Below are 22,955 nucleotides of genomic sequence, written 5' to 3'. Positions count from 1 at the left end.
TTATCCTTAAAGTTGTAAGCTCGGAGAAAACTAACTTGGAAACTTCTTGGAGGAACTCATTCCTCCTTGGTGGAGAATCACAGGTAAGGTACTTTTGTCCCTTCTTTACTATAATGTTTACGGTGTTTACACGTATTGATTATGTTTATTCTATTGTTTAAAGGTTAAGAAGAATAGTCACACATAATAAAAGAAGGCCAGACTCCAATGCGGTGAAGGATACAATGCTCTTCTAGAGCTAAAGAGGGAATAAAGATATGCTTATTTCCATGGGATTCAATTCCTTAGTCAAGGTCTCCCACATGACCGATGTTTCATATTTAAAATATCAACCATGGGTCTCGCTTCTAGAGTCGACTTAGTAAACAGAATGAGAAGAGATGGCAGTGGTGACTTTAATGTGTCATGGGTGATGTTTGATCATACACATATGGTTAAAGAGTGGGTGACATCATGTATTTGACCCCAAGTAACCATTTTAACCATTGTGATGTTGTCTGTATTATTGATAAATAATTACATTATTGATGTGTGCATGATAGTGTAGTGTTTGAGAGTTGATAACAATAGCAGTGTATGAGATGAAAAGGAAGATAAAATGAGCCAAATTTTGTTTTGGGATATGTTAAATAACATAATGAATCAATGTGGATATGAGCATGCAAACTTCTTCGATTTTATGATTGATGAAGCTCAAGCTAACAGGAGGGCAGTCAGAGTACTCTACAATGGAAACCTTGAGAAGATCATGGAAAATAGAGAAAGATCATGTTTGATCCATTGGAAACAAAGCCTCCACCAACACACCAAGAAATATATTTGCAAGGATCTACAAGAGGAGCATAACAATTTGTGAGAAAAATGGCGGACGTGTAGGTCTAGAGAAGATACTCTCTTATGTAGTAATAGCATTTGTATATGGTGGGCGATAAAGGGCACACTCTGAAATGTATTGCAACCTTGGCCTCATGGCTTAGCTAGTGGGAGGTATGAATAGCACACTAGGGAAATGAAATAACTTCAGTATGTTGCAATAGGAAACCATTTCCACTATTAACCATACTTGAAAAAACTACTTCATAGGTAATTCAAGTGATGTATTATTGTAGGTTGAGAAGAGTGTTCTGGAACAAGCGAATACCCCAAGAACAAACCTTGCAGAAAGAATGCATGGGAGTTGGATGGCATGGCTGAAGGCACCAAGGCAAAGATTTCTATATATGATGCTTGTGTGTGCGATATGGCCAATGCTTTACTATAAAGTGCAAAGCAACACGCTTACATGAGTGGAAGGCATGTTGATGATGCAGTTCCAAGTTTGGAAGCACTAATAAATAGGGAAAATGCACACAACACTCCAACAACTCCTCAAGTTAGCCATGTCATTCAGAATGCTGCTGGTGGGACACCCATGTTTCAAGCCAACCCAATATTACATGGGGATAGGGAGACAATACAGAGGAAGAGAAGACCATCATACCAAACTCAAGTGAATGACTATTATTGACCTAGCTATGTAATGGAGACCAGGGAATGCCAACCAAAGGGTCACCCACATAAGATCAACTTTGGCTCGATACCTCCCACTCAGAATGTTGGAGTATGCATAGTGGAAAAACCAATACACAAGACTTGTTTATGCAGAACACCTATCAATTGTGAAATGCCTTGGACTAATTGATAAAAAAACAAAGTGTGGTCGTCATCAGCAAGGTTTCTCTACAGGAGTGGTTTCCCCTTCTTTCTTCTCAAAAAGGATACATTTAAGACCAGAAGGGCTGAAGTCTCAAATGATGTGGTTCTTTAATGATTATTAGACACACACATGGCATCTAGACCGTCATTTTGCTCCTATCCAACTAGTGCCAAGTACTTGTCCTATAGCAGAGGGAACCAATATCACTTCAGATGAGGTAGAAATGCTGGAACAAGCTAGGTTCACATTGCAAACAATGGAGAGTCCATCTAGTCAATGAATCCAACAAGTGAGTGTGGATGAAGGTGTTCCAACATTGTTGAGAGATCCAAGTTTTACTCCCACAAGGGGCCATAGGACTAGATGGAGATCCACAATTTCAAAAGATGCAAGAAAGAGAATTGAGAAGGCAAGGTCTAAGATGATGATGTTGAAGAGTGAAACAGTTTTACAACCTAGTAGAAAGAGTATCTTCCATGTATTGTCTTCTGCCTCCGGGGATGAAAGTGTTCAGTATGATGTACATGTCATGGACCAACCAACATGATCATGTCCTTATTTTTAGTGAAGGGAATCTTGAAATAAGTCCTACCTTTCATGCAAGCACTTGTATTTTGTTTCCTTCTTGTTCTTGGTCTTGATGAAAATGAGCACATGTTTGTACACCAGGCCAATATATCTAGCAAGGATCTTACAAGGGGGCCTTGGGTGCAAAAAGGAAACATTGACTCCATTTATGAACCTACACCCCACCCACTCCATATTGTGTTCCTTAATGGAATCTCCCCACAAATGTATATGTATGGATAGTTTCATAGAGTGAAGTTTTTTTGTATGTACCTCACCTATATAATGTACCTAAAAGATGTACTTTACACTATACAACCACCGAGAAAGAGTATCTTCCAAGTATGTCCTTGTGCCTTTGTTGCTGAAAGTGTTTAGTATTATGTACATGTCGTGGACCAACTAGCAGGCTCATGTCCTCATTTCAACAAGCTACCTTGCATAGAAGCACTTGTATTTTTTTTTCTATGTTGTTCTCGAGCTTGATGAGAATGGTCACATCTTTGTGCACTATGTGCTAATATATGTAGTAGGGATTTGTAGCCATTTACATATCCTCCTATAAGGGGAAAGAGTGCCCTAGCCTACATTATTAGCCATTGAATCGCCCCGCATATGTATATGTATGGACACTTTCATAGAGTGAAGTTTTTTTGTATGTACCTCACCTATATAATGTACCTAAAAGATGTAGTTTCCATTGTTCAACCACCAGAGAGAGTATCTTCCACGTATTTCCTTTTGCAACTAATTGAAAATAGGTCTTTTCAACTAAGTGAATGCGTAAAAGGGGAGAGAGAGAGAGAGAGATTGTATGGGAGGATATGAATATTTGTGCACAATGCCAAAGTGAGAGAGAACACTCCAAGACTCAGAAAAAGTTCTCATTTTTCAAAAAAAGCTCGCAAACAAAAAAACTTCCATTAAAAGACTACTTGCAAAAGTGGTTAGAAATATTTATTATAGATGATCTCTATGCATAGTCACGATGGAAGGAACATTTAAATTGACTAAGAAAGTTCCTTGAATCCACTTTGAAGTTTTAATTTTGGGTAAAACATGGTGTTATATTAGGTCACATAGTACCAAAAAGTAGAATTTCTACTAATGACAATAAAATTAAGCTAATTCTTGAACTATTCCACCCACTAACTACAAATGGAATTTCCACTGATGACAGTAAAGTGAAGCTAATTCTTGAACTATGCCATCCACTAATTACAAAGGAGTGTGCAAAGATTCATGGGTCACATGGGTTATTATCATAGATTCATCGTATTTTATGTTGAATTAACACCTCCACAATATAGATTACTCATAATCTTTGAATGGGCATTGGAAAGTGCACCTATTTTGATATCATCTAATTGGGACTTAATCTTTCATATCCATATATCGATGCCTTTAACTTTGCGATTGGTTCTCTGTTGGCTTAACTGAGTGAATTCAAATTGAACTACCTGGTGTGCTTTACAAGTAGACAAATAAACAAGGTAGAAATGAACTACACGACTACAAAATGAGAATTGTTTGGCAATGGTTGGATATGTTTAAGAAGTATAGGCATTACCTACTTGCCAATAAATTTGTGCTTTGTAGATCACCAAGACTTGTTATACCTTATCAATAAACCATGCACAAGGCAAATTAGGAGTTGGTTTCTCTTATTAATGAAATTTAATTTTACTGTCACAGTCAAGAAGGAGAAACAACATGTTTTAGTAGACCATATATCAAGGATCCTCAGTGGAGAGCCTACCCCATAAGAGTTGATGATGAACTTCTAGACGTAGCTTTGTTCAAACTCAACTTGGTACACCTGAATGTAGTAGATAAATTTTTGAGTACCTTGCTTATGGATTCCAAAATTGATAAGGCCTTAAACAAGCATAGGATGATGACTCACTAAGTTGGTAGCTACAAATGTATAAACTAGGAAAAGATTGTGTGTTAAGACATTCTCTATGTTCTAGAGAAAGCAGATTATGGAATTGTAGGGGGACATTTTTCTAGCAAAGTGACATCTCACAAGATCCTACAAGCTAGTTTATGGTGGCCAACTATGTTTGGATTAGTGACAGCTTGCAAGATCCTACAAGATGGTTTATGGTGGTGGTGGCCAACTGTGGAATTTGTGAAGAGGTGCGACAAATGTTAGCACTTCAATGTGCCTCAAGAGAAGGATAGAATGTAACAACCATTCGAAAAGTGGGGGATAGATTTTGTTTGCCCCCATCAACCTAGTAGCTTGGTAGAGTCAAGCTCGTTATGTAGCTACTAATTATTTCACTAAATGGGTAGCTCAGGGGGTTCACTTAAAAATATGTAAATATACCACGTGAGTTCATTTTTTAATTCAAAATTTTAAGGTAAATTTACAAAAATGCATTTACAAAAGTGGTTTTTTTATCGATTTTGGAAAAGAAGCCCATAAAGGAAAAGGGGTCATTTTATTCATGAAGAATTTAGGTAATGAGGTTTTTCAAATACCCCTTGAACACACGTGATACAAAAGGTTTCTTAGTAGCTCAAAATGGGTAGAGGCTTGGGCTACACAAGATAGTGCACCCCTCGAGATGGGTAGAGGCTTCGGCTACACAAGAGGCTGATGCTCTTGTAATAGCTAAATTTTTATATGAGCATATGATTTCAAAATTAGGATGCCTATTAGATCGGGTCAAAATAGGGGGTCACACTTCATTAAACGAAGTGGGTAAACACCTTCTTGTAGTTTTCTTAGTTGTGCATTAACAATATTCACCGTAGAACCCATAGGTCAATGGTCAAAGCAAAAAGTAATAACAAAATTTTGTGCTCCATAATGATTTGGGAGAACAAACTTACTGCTGTTATACCTTCTGGGTATATCAGTAAATGTCATATAAGGTAGCCACATGGTAAACGCCTTTTAAATTGGCAAATGGAGTAGAGGTAGTGGTGCCCATGTAATATATAGTGCCAAGTCTAAGAGTTGTTTTAAGAGAGATGGATGGAAAATGCATTGGCTGAAAGAATACTAGACTAAGTCTTAGAAAAGCTAGATGAAAACCACTTATTTTGGTATGATGGTAGAAAAGTATAGACACAAGACAACCTCAAGATGAAGGAGCTTAAAAAAGAAGATTGTATAGGGTTGGATCAAATAGATTAAAAAAGCTAAAACTATGAAGGCTACAACCATTTAAAGTCACAGTGTTAACCCAACAAGGGTCGGTGTGTATTGATGGAGTGGAAATGAAAGGCTTCATCAATGTAGTAAAATGAAAAAGTATTATGGCCCTCTGACTCTAGTACACTTGATGTGCGATGGCGTCTTAACTCACAAAAAGGACAAATCAATTTACAATTTGACCTTCTATAAGCATGTGAGGAAACATGGTAAAAAATCATGGCTCTCTTGATCATTCATGCATTACATGCTATGGGTACCAAGAAAAAGGGATTCTCAAATAGATTCTCCTAGTAGAGCTTATTCTTCCTCCAATGTTGTAAATTTAATAGATGCCACTAAGGAAGAATGTGTTGTTGTAGATAAAGGTAAAGGTTGTTGAAAAACAGGTAGAGGGATAGGAGACACACACACAGGAGCAAACCCTAATGTATATTGCAAACCCTAACCATAGAGGGAAGCCATCTCCCTTCTCACACACTGCATAAAGCCATAATCCATAATACACAAGACACACTATGAGTTGTGTCCACACTCTACTAACCCTAGCTAATGTCCACACACTATGACCAGCTGGATGCAGTCATTTATGTCTCACACATGTTTCTACCTAACATGCCAGCACATAGCATAGCTGGCACACAATGACATCGAGCTTGAATCTCAACAGCCCCTCTCAAGCTCATGATGTACTGACATAGATGAAGATGTAGATGAGCCTGGGCTATAGCTTCTGTATAGCATGTAGGTTCCACATGCTTCACCAAAGAAGTCATATATGCATAATGCATAGCAAAATCACGATATGTCAACCTGTCAACTGGATATCTGACCCTTTGGGATCTCTGCAATGCATGCAGATCACTCTGAACACCGTCACTCTAGCATGTGGTGGCACATATCTATCTTGCCTAGCACCAGGTGTGCGTAAAACAGGTATGCCAAGCTCCTCATCCAAACTCTCTGAACTTAATGACTCATAACCTATAATTCCAATTCCTTCAACCTTCTTCTTTCCTTTATCCATAGCACTACTCCCACACTACTCCCAGTGCTCACACTCTCATGCCTCAAACGTCCTGACCATGGATGTACTCTCAGCCTCTGTTGGCCCAGACATAGAAGTAGAACTAGAACTTGCTTGTGGCAAGTTCACATGCACATTAGCTTTAAGTGAATCAATGACACCCTCATCCTTTGCTTTGTACCAACTAGCAAGCTCATCAAACACCACATCTCGTGAGATAACCACTTGCCTAGTTTGTGGATTGTAACATTTGTATGCCTTTCGATCCTATGCATATCCAACAAATACACACTTTTCTGCTTTAGGATCCAACTTCCTTCTTCTTTCGTCAGGCACATGTACATAAGCTATGCAACCAAATACTTTGAGGTGTCCAATGTCTGGCCTAAAACCTGTAAGGCGCATCTCTGGCGTACTTCCATGTATGGCTATTGTGGGTGTCTTATTCAGTATATACACTGCACTAGCACACATGCTTGTGCCCAATAATAATCTGGCATGCTCTTTTCATTGAGCATCGCCCTGGCCACTTCACAAATGACTCTATTCTTTCTCTCAGCAACACCATTTTGCTGAGGTGTATACCTGAAAGTTAACTGCCTTCTTATGCCATGCTTTCTCAAGAAATGCTCAAAAGCATGTGAGGTGTATTCACCACCTCCATCTGTCCTCCTCAAACATTTAATCCAAGAACCATATTGCTTCTCTCCACCAAAAGCTTTGAAATCCATAAACTTTCCCAACACTTCACTTCTCTCTCTGAGAAAGTAAATCCATGTCATTCTGCTAAAATCATCAATGAATGTCACATAATATAAATTGCCTTTAATAGATGGATTTTGTGCAGGACCCCATACATCGCTATGTACTATCTCAAGTGGCCTGCTACTCATATGCCTTCTCTAGGAAACCGCAACCTCACCTCCTTTCCAAACTGACAGGCTTCACTAACATGCATATTCCCATCATACTTGAATCTAGGCAGCCCACTAGCAATGTCTCTTGTCTGCGTGTTCTTTAACCTTTGTATATTCACATGTCCAATCCTCTTATGCCACATGTCAATGTCTTGTACCACATTTCAGCTTTTAGAGAATATGGCTGATTTCAACTCAGGAATCCCAGCATCTAGCTTAAACAACCTGCCTTCTTTCTTGCCTTTGGCAATGACTCTACATCCATTCTTGAAATCCTCAATGAAGCAACCATGCTCGTTTTGAAACGAACCTATAATCCATGTTCCACCATTTGACCAACTGAGGCTAAACTTTTTGTGATAGAAGGCACATACAATACATCTGACATAGATTTTGTTTTACCATGGTGCATAACCAATGGTACACTTCCAACATGTGTAATGGCATGCTGGGTATCATCTCTTGTTTCCACATAGCCTTTCACATCCATAGGCTCAAACCATTCACCATGACAAGTCATATGGTTTGATGCTCCAGAGTCCATATACCAAGTGTCATCATTTTCAGCATTTGTCATCATAGATCCCACAACATGTTTCATGGCAAACAAGTGATTTGCGTTGCCATCATTATTGCTTGATGCATAATTTCCACCATGTTGTGCATAATGTCCACCATGTTGTGCTCTACCCCCTCTCAAATCATTTTGTTTGCTGAAACAATCACGTGCCATATGACCAAATTTCCCACAGTAATGGAATTCCACATCGTGCATAGATGTTTGTTGGCCTTGCCAACGTCCTCTACCATGAGGATTACCTCTGCCTCTCTAAGGTGTATATCCCCCACGACCACCTCTAGCACCATATGTAGGCTGAAAATTCTGTTGTGGTGACCTATCCTGCCATCCACGACCATTACCACGGCCACGTGATGCGAATCTCCCCCTACCTCTAGATCCTCTATGTGAATAGAAAGCCTGATTTCTGCCATTATCATCATGGCTAGTAGATGCATCATGAAAAGAATCACTGAGTTTGATTTCCTCAACAAGCAAGAGTGAAACCAACTCATCAAAGTCTGGTAAACCTATACTCCGAACCGAGATGGATGTATCAAAAGATTTATACTCCTTGCCAAGACCACGTAAGGTAATGTCTACCAAATCATCATCAGGCATGGGGGCATTGATTGTTGCCAATGCATTTGCATACTTCTTTATCTCTTGTACATAATCATGGATGCTCCTTCTATTCCTTTTCACATTATGAATCTGTTGTCGCAATTGAGACTTGCGAGACTAGTGTCTGTATCAAACAGCTTTACCAATGTATCCTTGGGATTCTCAGCATCATGTATGTGTATGAGTATAGCATCCGAAATACATATAGATAGATAATGCAACACTTTGTATGCTCTTTTCTGACCATTGCTTGTGAGCTATAACCTGCTACTACTGTGTAGATTGTTGGGGTAGTTCCGGCTCTGGCTCCGCACCTGTAATGAGATTCCAAAAACCTTTTCCCTTCAGAAAACTTTTGATCCTATACTTTCATGCCTGGAAGTTCTTCCTATCTAGCTTTTCACTGGATTATCTGACATATTGGTCAATGCAAATGCACCTTCTGCACACGTCCAAATCTGTAAAGGAGCCTTCCTCAGCTCAACCACACTCCAATGAATGTTCGAGATACTCCAAAGTAGTCAACAAACTTCAATTTTGATGTAGAAAATCAATCTATATGCATCCAAAATGAACTGGCTCATGCAGTCCAAGATACCCTACTTTGATGTGCTTTCCAAGGCTCCAAATTGCAATGTAGTGGTTCAATCAAGTGTGGATAACTTGCATTGACACTTAAACAACCTCAATATTTAATATCAACACCAACCAACATGCATACATATCAATTTTGTCAAACCCCCTTCTCTATTTTGAGAAAAACCAGAAAAACCAGTAGTAAATTTGCTCTAATTTCTTCAATCCTTGTCCAAATTGAGAAACCACGCATTCATTAGCTTAGCAATGATGTCCATTAACTCCATGTAAAAGGAATTAGACCAATTGTTTAAGACCAGAGAGTAATTCGATTAATCACACTATTTCATTGCAACCAGTAGACAGCCTGTTTAATCAGCTTATTTCCAGCTCCATAGATGATAATTGCTCAATCCAATCGTATAGCAACCTCCTCACTAGTTTTAATCACAAGTTTGATAAGACAATTTTGGAATTTGTCAGTCATAAGAGTTGATTTTGGTCCACCTATCAAATATGTGTGAGAATGCTCTGTTTCTACATACCAACCTGCGCCACCTGCTGTAGGGAGGAATTGGAGTGATTATGTAGTCAATTGATCACATATATTAGTGCCTAACACACTAAGGCAAGTGTGCAATCCATCAATGGTATGATTTTTGCCAAAAACTTGCTCCAATTTCATCAAAAATTGACCTCTTTTTCTCTGTTTTGTGAGGGCTTCAAAACCAGAGGTTTTCAATCACTTGTATGCATCAAATTTGCTCCAAAATCAGTGTCGGGCTTGCACATGAGTTGCCAATACATTCATCCTTGTCACATACATGTTTCTTTGTCACAGATTTACATCCTTTTTCACCATAAATCACCACTTCCAAGCTTCAATGGAAAGCTTCCAAAAAACTAGAATTTTCCTTTGCTTTGGGCAACCCTAATTTGCTTTGTTTCTGCCTGAATCACTTGCAATCCGCTCAAGGATGTTTAGAATACCTTACCCGGTAGACCAAGCTCTCAAATCTGATAGAAATCAGTGTGCTCCAAGCTTCACAGCATCAATGGCAAGCTTCACAGCATCAATGGCAAGCTTCACAGCTTTTCTTCACAGCTTCTTCTCCCTCTTCTCTCACTCACTCATAAGCCGTAATAGAGAGCATCAGGTTCTGATACCATGTTGAAAAACAGGTAGAGGGAGAGGAGACACACACATAGGAGCAAACCCTAATGTATATTTCAAACCCTAACCATAGAGGGAAGCCATCTCCTTCTCACACACTGCATAAAGCCATAATCCATAATACACAAGACACACTATGAGTTGTGTCCACACTCTACTAACCCTAGCTAATGTCCACACACTATGACCAGCTGGACGTGGTCATTTATGTCTCACATATGTTCCTACCTAACATGCCAGTTCATAGCACAGCTGGCACACAATGACATTGAGCTTGAATCTCAACAAAGGTTTCTTTGGTGTGTGTGCTTTAGAGAAGAGACCCAGGAATGATAAGGGTGTAGAAGAGGAAAAGCCTCTTCGAAAGTGGGAAATTAAGAAAAAGGGTGAAAGCAACAAAGTTTGAAGAAGAAGAAGGAACTTGGGAGTTGAGGAATTTGGTTTCTTTAAGGGTCAAGGCCTTATTCCACTGTGGAAGATATGATATTGTAGAAATAAAGCATCACTTTTAGACAACTTATTACATTGGCTCCTTCTTTGGAGGGAGTTGAGAAGTGGCATGAATGCTGAAGGACAAAGAGGGATGTGCTAGCTCAGCTCTACTTCTAGTGCAAGCAGAAGTGGACATCTATTCTCCTCAGGTTGATGTGGTATGTAATGGTTTACATGTAAACAATTTTCTTTTGATGTGGTGATTATGTAGTCAATGTCATTTCTAAAGGTTTAATGAAAACATAGAGGGTTAAAAATAGTCGCAAGTCTAGTGTTACCTTAAGTATGGCCTCTAACATTTTTGGTGTCACTGTCGCAAGGAGCCACCAGTCATTTCTACTCTATTTACACTTCTTGACATCTTATTACAAGTCTCTTTTCCCTTAATATGGCTATTTGAAGCTGTGTGATTGGTAGAGAAGAGAATATGATCTGGATGAGGTTGTGAAGAGAAAGACAAAAGAAGAGATGAAAAAGGACTATTTTGCATTGTTTTAGCATTTGAAGTTGTTATTTACATTGTTTGAAAGTTAGGAAATCAACAAAACAAGCATTTTCATCAACACTTGCATGGTGATGAGAACTCCATAATCACAACCGTGACTATGCAAGAAACACCCATTTGCTATATTTTTTATATTTTTAAAAAATTTAAAAAAAATAAGAGCCATTGATTCCAGTACTTGTTGTCATTGGAATATTCATGTTGCAAGGGATAAAACTAGAAAATTTGAATTTGAAAAATTAAGATTTTCACCCTTGAATCATCAACACAGAATCACACTGTGATTCTACAAACTGCAATATTATCATGGTCATGATTATGTATACTACGAAATCATGATGTGATTTCCTAACAAACTTATCAGTTTTGAAAATTTTAAGATTATGCATGAGTTTTAGCTTATTTCTCTCCAATTGTGATCACGAAAAACGAATCACAGCTCGTGTTTATCAATCATGCCTAAGACATCATAAATCATGGATGGAAAATCATGGTCCATAAATATTGATCACATCCGTGATTGACACATCACCAATCACGTCACTAAAATCTCAGAATCATGCTCATGATTGTCAGATCATGCCATGTGATTTGCACATCACCAAAAATCACAGTGTGACAGAACTTGATCATTTGATAAGTTGGAAACTTAAAATAGTTGAGGCTATAAGGAAAATCGTTTGAATAATCCTTGGACTTGTTTGGGTAGAGACCATCACTATGATTATACAGAGAATTCTCAACCCTGAAAAATCACATCAAAACCAATATCTTTAGAATCAACAGGAGAAGTGTTCAGAGAACTTTCTAAGGTCTTGCACACTAGGGGAAGCTATGAGCAGCAGTGAGAATAGCTTGCAATTTTTCCATGATTACGCCCATGATTTCTAATCATGATGTGATTCTATAGACACCTCTCTTGATTTTGCAGCAAATTAGAGGTACAAACTTAATAATTTCAAGTGTGTGAAAATCTAAAATTTTGGCCACTTAAAACCTTTCATGTATTTACTGTCAAAAAGGCTCATTGGTGATGACATTGCTCTAATGATAGTGCATCTAACCAACCAAGATCCTCCTACTGGAGAAGCTTAGGGTTAGCTCGCACGGTCACAACATACAAAGGAATGTGTTTATTGCCTTACACAGGCTAAATTATTTTGAATCATCAAAAGTAGTGAGAGGAATCCATGGAAAATCCTCTTAATGAGAGGAAGTGGTGGGGGAGAAGGGAAATTCTCCTCGAAAACTTTCTAGAGGGTTCATGGACTTAGCCCGAGAAATCCTAGCATATGGACAGAGCCTAAAAGAGAATCTCTATAGGTTGCCAAGGGAAAACCATCAAGCTTAGACCAAGAAGTGAGCACAGAAAGATGTGGAAGTACAGGACTGCAACTAAGGTAGGAATCATCACCAAGGAGCAACCCTCAACCCCCCAGGTACTCCAAGAATACGAAGGGATCCAATAAGTGCCTAAGCAATGGGGGCAATGTGCTTTCCCACTTATAGCAAAGAGCTAGATATTGAGGATAATGAGAGAAGAATAAGCCTAACTTAGAAGGCTTGAACAAGAGAAGACTAGCTTAGATCTATGTAGGGAGTTAGCCAAGAGACATGCTTTCATTTGATATGGCTATATGTGGACAGGATCTTCTAGTCTCAAGGGATCACTTGGTATGAGGAGAACTTGGTTGCATGAGGTAGTTCTAGAGAGGTTGAATTGGTAATAGAGGAAGCTATACCACCTTTACAGCCTATTCTCGAGAGGAGCCTCGAGATGACCTAGCCACTCTCACAATACCTCTCTCAAGAAACGGGGAACTAGCAAGAGGAGATATGGAGAAAACTTACATCAAGGCAGAGGTAGATGCAATGCTAATAACCCCAAAGTTCCAGGAGTACATGAGAGGCATGTTGCTACAAGAAGGGAGAGCCTAGGAGGAGGAGTACTTGATGATGGTGTAAACAGTAATGTAGAAATTGTCCCAATACCACCTGACCCATGACACCTGACCCATGAGTACATATAAATTGACATATTGGAGCCACAAGAGTGCAAGGCAGGGGAGGGACAGATTGGATGGCATAATAGGCTCCGCACCTAAGGGAGACAATGAAAGTATCCCCTCATATGGAAGTCATAACACCTATAGATCTATTAAGGATGTCCAAAGAAATAGGAAGGGGGGTTTCTAGGGAGTTAGGTATTACACGAACAACACAATGAGTGACACCAATCAAGCCCAATCACGTGGAAAGATTAATGTCAAAGTTTTTAGGTGATGGGCAATGCCATAAACACTTGGGAATATTTGAATTGATATGAGAAACTTGTGGGGACCAATCAGTGAGTGACCAAACAAAAATATTTGCATTTTCCCTTACATTAGAAGGGAAGTCACATCAACAGTGTCGATCACTTTAGCTAAAAAACATGATTACTTTTGCACAACTTAAGAGTGTGTTCGTACTAAGTTTTTCAGGAAAAGCAGACACAAGTGGAGAGCTATGGCTCAATTGTATAACATCAAGCAAGTGGGTCATGAGTCAATGAGAGATTACGTCTCTCGTCTGAAAAACCTAAACTCAAGGTGTAAACCTACAGAGAGGTTAACAGATGAGAAATTGCTACCCTACCATAGGGGAGTAAGGGATACTAAGATGCATGACTACTTGCTGTGTTGGCCAAACAAACATCACTTAAATATTGTTGCAAGATAGCCATTGAATTTGAGGATAACATGCTTGAGACATGCTTGAGTAACCATAACCTGATGATACTAAATCTATTACTATGGTAGCTTCATCACATAAGTCGGGCTGAACAAGCACGACAACCTCAAAGAGAAGGATAAAGGATATGAAATTAGATGAGCTAAGCACTTCACTCTTGTATAAGATAATGCTAGAAGAGGTAAGGGATGTACCCACAAACTAACATTTATACCCACCATGATGAGAGTTTGTATAATGATCAATATGTCAGCAAAATCACACGAGTAGTGTCCTCAGTTGGATGACTTGCCCATTGATGTATTATATACATCGTATGTGACTTAGGATCCATGATATGAGTATGTGTAGGTACCTCAAGTACCTCATTTGTTGTTGCCTTCTACATGGCACTAACTAGCTTTACCTACCCCACTTGGGAAAGTTTCCTTCTACATGGCAACAACTAGATTTACCTAGCCCACCCTAGGCAAGGGCTTGCACTAAATCTGTCAACAAATGTACAAAACCAGATGAGGGGAATGTATAGAGTACCCAAAGTACCTATACCACTGCTTCTTCTACCACCACAACCACCAGGATATAGATTTCAATTAGGAGGTAACCATGGAATATTTTCCAATGCAAGGGAAAACACCAGTACAAGTATTCCAAGATGTAGTGCAATGGAAGGGCCGAGAGATTAATGCCACACCAGAAGAAGGGCCCGCTGGTAATGCTACCATTGCTAAAAGGACCTCACCAAGTGGTTAAGTTTCCTCATAAGATCAATGCAATAAACCTATAAACTACTCAAGTCAATACACATCCTAGCTTGAGTTGTGTAAAGTGTAAAATTTACCTTGTAATCAAGGACTACCATTATAAAGGCACACTGGAAGAGAGTCACCAAACAACCAATCCAACCATAGGAATCCGAATGATTGGGGTGCAAATTAGGGTGGTGACAATGCCACTCACAATGTCATAACTCATGCATAAGAATTGAAGATTGTAGAAGGCAAGGGAGAACTGTCATTTAACCTTTTACACAAACAATGGGCCCAAAGAAGAGCAAGGGAGAACTATCATTAAACCTTTTACACAAACAATGGGCCCAAAGAAGAGCCAAGAAGGTGGGGTGAGAAGACTCTACAGTGTTAATGTAGGATGGTTTGAATGAGGGAATGGTTAAAACTGCATCCATCTAGTCGAGATATGAAATGGTGTTGAAAAGAAAACGAGAAAAATTACCATGGAAGGAAACCAAACTAGTTGAAGAACCACAAACACCAAGGGGAGTGGGTGAATACCCAAATGCTTAGAAGGAGATGGAAAAGCTACCAAGTTGCATAAGCCTGAGTCAAGGAAACTCAAAATATGGTCAAAGAACAGCTACAAGTTAGTCATGCTATTAAAACAATATATCCTAGGCAGACTATCACAAGGCAAGCCAAACGGCTAAATATGTGAGAGGCTGTGATAGAACATAGTGAGGGTGAAACTGACTTGGTAGAAGAAGAAGAAAGAGATGATCTATTCTCAAAAAAGGAGGGGAATATCCTCTTTATATGACTTCACAAATCCTATATCCTATACTCATATAATAATGAGGCGAGTCAAAAAACCAAGCACCTAGAGATGTGGCCAGACTATTTGCATTTCTCTATATAGAGATTAAGATGCCAATTGGAACCTAGTTAAGAGGAAATCCTAGATTGCAGACTGATCTGAAAGATTGGATGGAAGGCATAATGTGGGCTCTAACTGATAAAGGAATACCTTCCTCTCTAGAAGGATGTAGACATGGAGGAAGGAAAAGATAATCGACCCAAACTCGTCCAAATTCCGGTCTACCCAATGGGAAAGTATTATGAGAGTGATGATTCAAATGCAACACTTTCTCCAATAAAGCACAAGGGTTATCAAGATCTTGCAATCCTTGATGAAGGAGGTAGAGTAAATAGTATTACAAAGCAATGCTATGAAAAATAGAGAAAGCCAACATCAAAGGGGACGAACCCCATTGTAAAGATAGCCTAACATAACCAATTTGTGACCTATGGGAGTTTTGTAGAAGTTGAAAATGGCTATTGACAGTACCACATTGAAACTTATGGGAGTTTTGCAAAACTTGAAGATGAAAGTCTTCTCCTTCCGCTACTACTGACATGCCTTTATTGTCATGAATTTCATGGGACATGCAAATTCGTACGATGTGATTCTCGGAAGACCTTTTATAAGAAGTGTCAAAATTGGTACATGATTGGGCCATAGATCCCATTTATCTACTACATTAGGATTCAGAAATCCTAAGAGTAGATGTGCAAACTTGGAAGATGCACCCCATGGACAAGGGGTTGTTTGGGAATGGCTCAGAAACTATAAATAGAACCACCTCGGTGTAACTATGTGCAACCATAGTAGATGAGGTCCAAATCCAACCACCAAGCCTATCTCTACCCCACCATCAAATACCCTTTGGTCCACCTTGGAAGTCGACATGGTGGACCCATTCAAGATGGGGGACCTCATTGCACGATTCTAAACCCATTCCTCCCTCCAACTCTCTTTTAAAAATCATGCAAGAGAGACCATTCCCATGATCTCTAGAGAAGATGCAAACAGTACAGCTAAGCAGCAAAAAAAAGAGAGGCCTCCCAGAGTGATGAAGAGCCATACAAACCACCCTGCTTGTAGCGTCTATGCAAGAAATGGATGCCACAATAAAGCGGGTGGTAATTCATGAGCTAGAGAATGGAATTCTACATTACTTAAAGCCAAAGTAGAATGGAATTCTACTTTAAGTAATGTAGAATGGAATTCTACATAACTTAAAGCCAAAGTACACTTATGTAGAGGAGCAAGGGGAGTGGGAGGACTACAAGATGGATTCTTATGTGTTTGACCTAAATATCCTCTCCACCTAGATGATGGAGTGCAACTTTCACATGTAAGCCTCTGACAATCGCTTATAATAGGAAAAACATGCCACTGTCACAAAAACGAGCCAACACAACTCTCTATCAACAAGTGCAAGAGCTTATCAATTATCTTGAATCCCAAATATAGTAAATCATGGAGAAAAAGGCCCACAATACACAATTACAAATTCAAGCAGAGAGTGTGGAGGCAAAACACAAAGTAGAAGTGGCAGAGCTACATGTTAAGATGCATAACCAGGTGTGCTGGATCTCCATACCAAGCTCTCTAACACAAATGATGATTACAAAGCCCTAGAGAACCATTTGGAAGAAAAATACAAAGAGAAGCTAGGTTAAAGGTGCACATGGAGGCATTACAAGGGAAGCTAGAGAAAACCAAGGATATATATACAATCGATTGTGCCAATTACAACATATAGGTTAAGGACCTAAAGGGGGCACTCTAGGATCTGCAAAACAAAAGGGGGACTATGTTGGAAAGTCACCAACAAGCCATCTTTCATCTGAATGAGTAAATAATGGATGCCCACACTCTGACAGTATAGCAAGATTACAAGCAAAGATGGGAGTTCTACAAATAGACAAGGATGGCCTTCTCCTCAAAACTCTCTAACTCCAAGAAGCTAGCCACCAAAGGGAGTTACATATGAACCATGCTATGCAAGATCAAGAGGCTCAACCTGCTAACCTTCAACAACAATTGTGGGGCCACGAGTAGAACCTATCATGCTGAAAGAGGATGATACATATAGTAATCTCATGGATAGGGTAGCCCCAACGGCTAGTGGTTCCTTGAGCCCCTCAACAAAATTTATCCCAATCGTTTGCTTCACTAACTCTCTTTATGCCAATATAATATTAACTTGAGGAACTAACCTAGGGGGATTTATCGCGTAGGTACAACAAAATACTACTCGATATGCTAACCCCACCATTATTATGGCTATATTCACAGGGGGATTCAAACTTAATGGCCGAATCCATGTATATCTATCTACCCCCCCTACACCCTATAGTGCTACATTTTTTATCATGGTGTAAGGTACTAATTAATTTTACTAACTTTAGCAAGGGAGAGGAGCCTACTGACTTAATGAAACCATCTATTCCCAACTCTTTTATAGCTCCCCTTTCTATACCTCAAGAGAGTCTAACTTGGATGCTCACACACCCAACTAGGTAGAAGATTGGGACACCCTCCAACACCTTCCCATACATAACTGTAAACTTTATCATCTTTATAGAATTCTCTACCTTTTTTATATTATTTGTGCACACCTACAATCTTTATTAACAAATTTAGTATATGACTTTGACCAATTACACATAGAATATCCCAAATCCTTGAGGAAGAATATTTACATATATTACATGATTTCTTTATCACCAAGAAACCATCGCCACCTTCCAATGACGGGGATGGAGAGAAGGGTGATTTAGAGGACAAATCCTACCTAGTGTTTAGTCTTATAACTTCTTACTTATCTACTCTTTATGAAAATAAAAGCAAGGATGACACTAACCCTTCATTAACCAAGAGAGAAGTAAGGATGACACTAACCCTTCATTGACTAAGAGATATTTCCTTGAATCTTCTTTTGATTTTCCCACTAACCCTCTTGCCCCCGCCGACGAGGAAACACTAGATGACCAGGCTGAGGTTAAGAACAATCCTATCCCACATGACCAAGATACGGGCGGCGGGTTCTACTGTAGACCTATCTTGGCTCTCCCAGCTCCAGAGTATGAGCAGATTATCATGAGTGGGAATCCATTTTTGAAGCTTCATTTAATGTAGAAAGCTCTTATGGAGATTACCCCATTTGATCCAACCTCTCCCCTACAAGATGAAGCTTATGCCACTGGGATGCACCCATTCACCAATGTACCATACCCTTAGTGGTTGACATGCTAGATAACATAGAACTGGGGCACATGGAGCAATAAGATACCCTATGGTCAAATGTAGCAAGAGGCTCAAGGCTAGCCAACCCATGGCTGGTGGATTTTCTTGAGATATGACTAGTCACAATCACATGGTAGCTACGATGAGATACAATGGATGTTGATGGACCAGTTGCAATTGAAAACTTTGGTATCCAACCGGCCTCAAGATTTCCTTTCCTTGCCATCCAAGAATATGCAGATATATGCATGGCATCTCCAAGGCATCTTCATGTGGACCCCCTATACATGCCTAAATGAAGATTCATAGTTAGGGAGTTCCACACAAAACAATGTGCAAGACTCACACTTTATTTAAAATTTTCCTTTCTTTGAGCATACCTCTTTCAAATCATTAAACCAACTATAATAGTTTATCCTTACCACTATCAATGCATAGTAAACTATTGCAAATCATGTCATTGTCTCAACCATCAGCTTTTTCAAGCGCTCATCATCATTCTCATTAACATTCATGATGATTATGTCCATAGATATCATAGGGAAGGTATATTTGATCTAAACAAAGGGTCATCAGACAGTGGCATTATGTTATTATCATCGCCTCTTCTTGCTATCTTCCCTCATACATACATAGCACCTTTGTGAAGACATGATCGACACTAATTTCTAGAGATACTTATACTTCCTACAGCAAAATGGGGCTGTTATAAATAATATCTAGGCCAGTAATTCCTACGACAATAGAAGGATAAATTTTGGATTAGGTAGGGGGGATGTTAACACCATTTTGGTATTAACTTAGCATCTCTCCATTACATACAAGAGATAGCACAATAAGTGTCATGGAATGGAACTCTAAATGTTATAATTATGATAATAGATAGCTACACCACAACACTATGTAATTTATAAGCATTTAGTTTATCTTCCATTAAGTTTTAGCACCCAATTTTTAATAAGGCCCAATTGTATAAATACCATTATTCTCGTAAGACATAGTACCCCTTTGTGTGCCAATTGAGTCTAGTCTTATCTCCTTGCTTGTCTATTATGTGTGAGAGGGAGAGTTGATAGGAGAGAGACATTCTTGGTACATGTTCCTTTTATGCTAGTATTCTTGAGTGTGAGAGTAGAGAGGAGTGAATGTCCTTATATGGAGAATGGAAACCGCATGATAACAACTTGAGGAGTGTTAATCCCATTTGGATTAACACCATGATCCTCAATTGAGGACATTAATAAGTGTTATGTAAAGGCACTATAAAGGTTGTACATTATGAGACATTGTTGTAGAAAAGTGGATTGAAGCCATGGAGGAATATTTTGATGTAACTGGCTACAATGAGAGAAGCAAGATGACTCTCGCCAGGTAAAAGATTGTGGAAATGGCCAGGGTTGCGTCGTGGAGGAATCACTGCGAGACAAACCGTCTCGACCGAAATAACCAAACCTAGACGGATCTAAAGGCTTACCTCAGAAAGAGGTTTTGTCTCCCAGGCTTTCTTGAAACTAAGATGAATGAGTTCTTGGAACTAAAGCAGGAAAACCGGACAATTGAAGAGTACCATTAGGCTTTTGCCCTTCTCTTTAAATATTCCCCTCAATTGGATGAAGAGCAGCTGATGGCCAGGTTCATTCGGGGAATGAACGAGCCATTGGATACTTTAGTCAAGAATGCAAAACCTATCTCAATGGCCGAAGTAGTAAAAATGGCGAAAGATTTTGCCAAAGCCTTTGATGTCAAAGTCCCGCCAAAGCCAGCACCATCACCTTTCAAAAGGTTTTTATCTCAGAAGGTGATTCCAACCTTCCTCCGTCTAAGAGATATCAAGGTCAAACCCATGATATGGGAAGTTCCAGAATGGAAGAAATGTCCTTTTCCCGAGACTCAATTCCCTGGATTTCAACTTCAGAAGTTCCACCCTTGAACAAGAGAGTGAAATGCTATAATTCTCAAGAATTTGGACATCGCAGCATGGATTGCCCAACTCCTTTTGGATCAAGGTTTTCAGTGCAAGGAAATCAGGGATCAAGATTCCAAACTCCAGCCCCTTCCTTCGAGAGTAATCACGATTCTATCCGCCAAAATCAGGGAAATCCCAAAGGTAGACCCTATATCCAAACTTGCAGTTTCAACCCAAAGTAATGCAAGACCTCCAACTTAGAATAGGGGAAGTCAAAGAGAGTTGTTCCCAAATCGGTCGTCCACTTCCAAGGTAGTAACGCTGGAAGTGATTGAAGAAAAAGAAGAAGATAAAAAAGATCATACTCCACCTGCGAGATGAGGACATCTCGTATTTTTTAAGTGGGGTAGAATGTAAGATTCCTCCCCCAGCCCCTCATGATGTCCAGTATCTTTCCCTGTAATCAATTTCCTCTTCAGAAATATAAAAGATCTTGTTTCTATCAGTTTTGGCCTAGAGAGAGAAAATCTTCTAGAGAGTGGTTATTCAAATTTTAAATAATTTTGGATAGAAAAATACCTCATCTTATTAAAATAAGTTCCCCTAAAACAGAAGTTCAAAAAGATTTCCAGAAGGTGCATTAGAAATTAAGTATAATCTGTTCAAGAGGCATTATCCTGGGAGTGAAGATTTTTTCAAAATTTTAAATTAAGGTTCCTATGGACCAATAAGATTCATCCAAATGTAGGGAGGAGATAAATGAAGAAATAAAAGAAAAATCTCCCAAAAATGAGTAAATACTCACATAAGATGAAGAGTTGACTAAGGACAAGGTTAATAGTTAAAAAAGGGAGATATTTAGAAGTAATGATGCATTTTTGACACCTCTACATGGGGGAATTCCCCTCATGAAGAGGGAGCCTATTTCACATGCTTGAATGAGTTTTAAACTCCCAAATAATGAGATATTTTTATCTCTCCTCTCTCCTGTTTCAACTAGATCCAAAAAGTGAGCAAAACTGACCTAAAAATGGTCAAAATTGACCAAACTGATGTGGAAAATTCTAGAATCAGTTTACTTGGTTAGAGGCTCACTTTTTCCTATAAATAGAAGCCCTCCCCTTTGTTGAAACTTAATAGTGTTTTTGCACTGTTACCTTGCCTCTCCCAAGTGCCAAAAATAATGAATTTTACTCATAATTCATTAGTTTTTGACCTTCCCTCTTCCAAAAGATTGGTGGCCACTCTTGTTTCCAAACAAGAGTAGAACCCTCAAACCATCAAGCCAAAGGAAAGCTCTTAAATTATCAATGTAAGTTGGAGATTCTTCTCTTTCCCATTCTTTTATGGTTTTTATGGTTTTTTATGATTTTTGTCTTCTCTAAATGATGTTATGCCTCATTGCAAAAGGCATTCCCCTCTCTTCTATAGTAAATCCAACCATTCTTTATCCTAGGTGAAGGATTAATGAATAAACTCAAGTTTTTCATAATGTTTCTCTTAAATAAGTAGAAAAATGTTACTTTAGAATGATTTAAATACTCTTCATGCATTTCTAATTAATTTTAGAGACTTAAAATTGAAAAATAGTCAGCCATACAAAGGAGGTTATGGCAAAATTTTTTAAAAATTTAGAAATAAGTATTATCTTTCATTATTCTAAAAGAGTAATCCTTATGATTTCTATATTCTAAAGTGTCATTTTCATGCATAAAAGATACATTTTGATTACTTGTATAAAAGAAATTTAGTTTTATTATAAAAGTGTTACTTTTATCATATTTGATTTTCATGCATAGAGGTATGCATAAAAGATTATTTTTCATTATAAAAGTGTTACTTTTATCATAATTGATTTTCATGCATAGAGGTATGCATAAAAGATTATTATTTTATTGTAAAAGTGTTACTTTTATCATATTTGATTTTCATGCATAGAAGTATGCATAAAAGATTATTTTTTTAATTATAAAAGTGTTACTTTTATCATATTTGATTTTTCATGCATAGAGGTATGCATAAAAGATTATTTTTTTATTATAGAAGTGTTACTTTTATCATATTTGATTTTCATGCATAGAGGTATACATAAAAGATTATTATTTTTATTATAAAAGTGTTACTTTTATCATATTTGATTCTCATGCATAGAAGTATGCATAAAAGATTTTTTTTAATTA

The sequence above is a fragment of the Cibotium barometz genome, chromosome 2 (assembly GCF_041138505.1).
Source record: "Cibotium barometz isolate CiBa-2024 chromosome 2, ASM4113850v1, whole genome shotgun sequence".
NCBI lineage: Eukaryota > Viridiplantae > Streptophyta > Polypodiopsida > Cyatheales > Cibotiaceae > Cibotium > Cibotium barometz.
The sequence above is the reverse complement of the archived record's forward strand: the minus strand, read 5'-3'. Positions refer to the sequence as shown.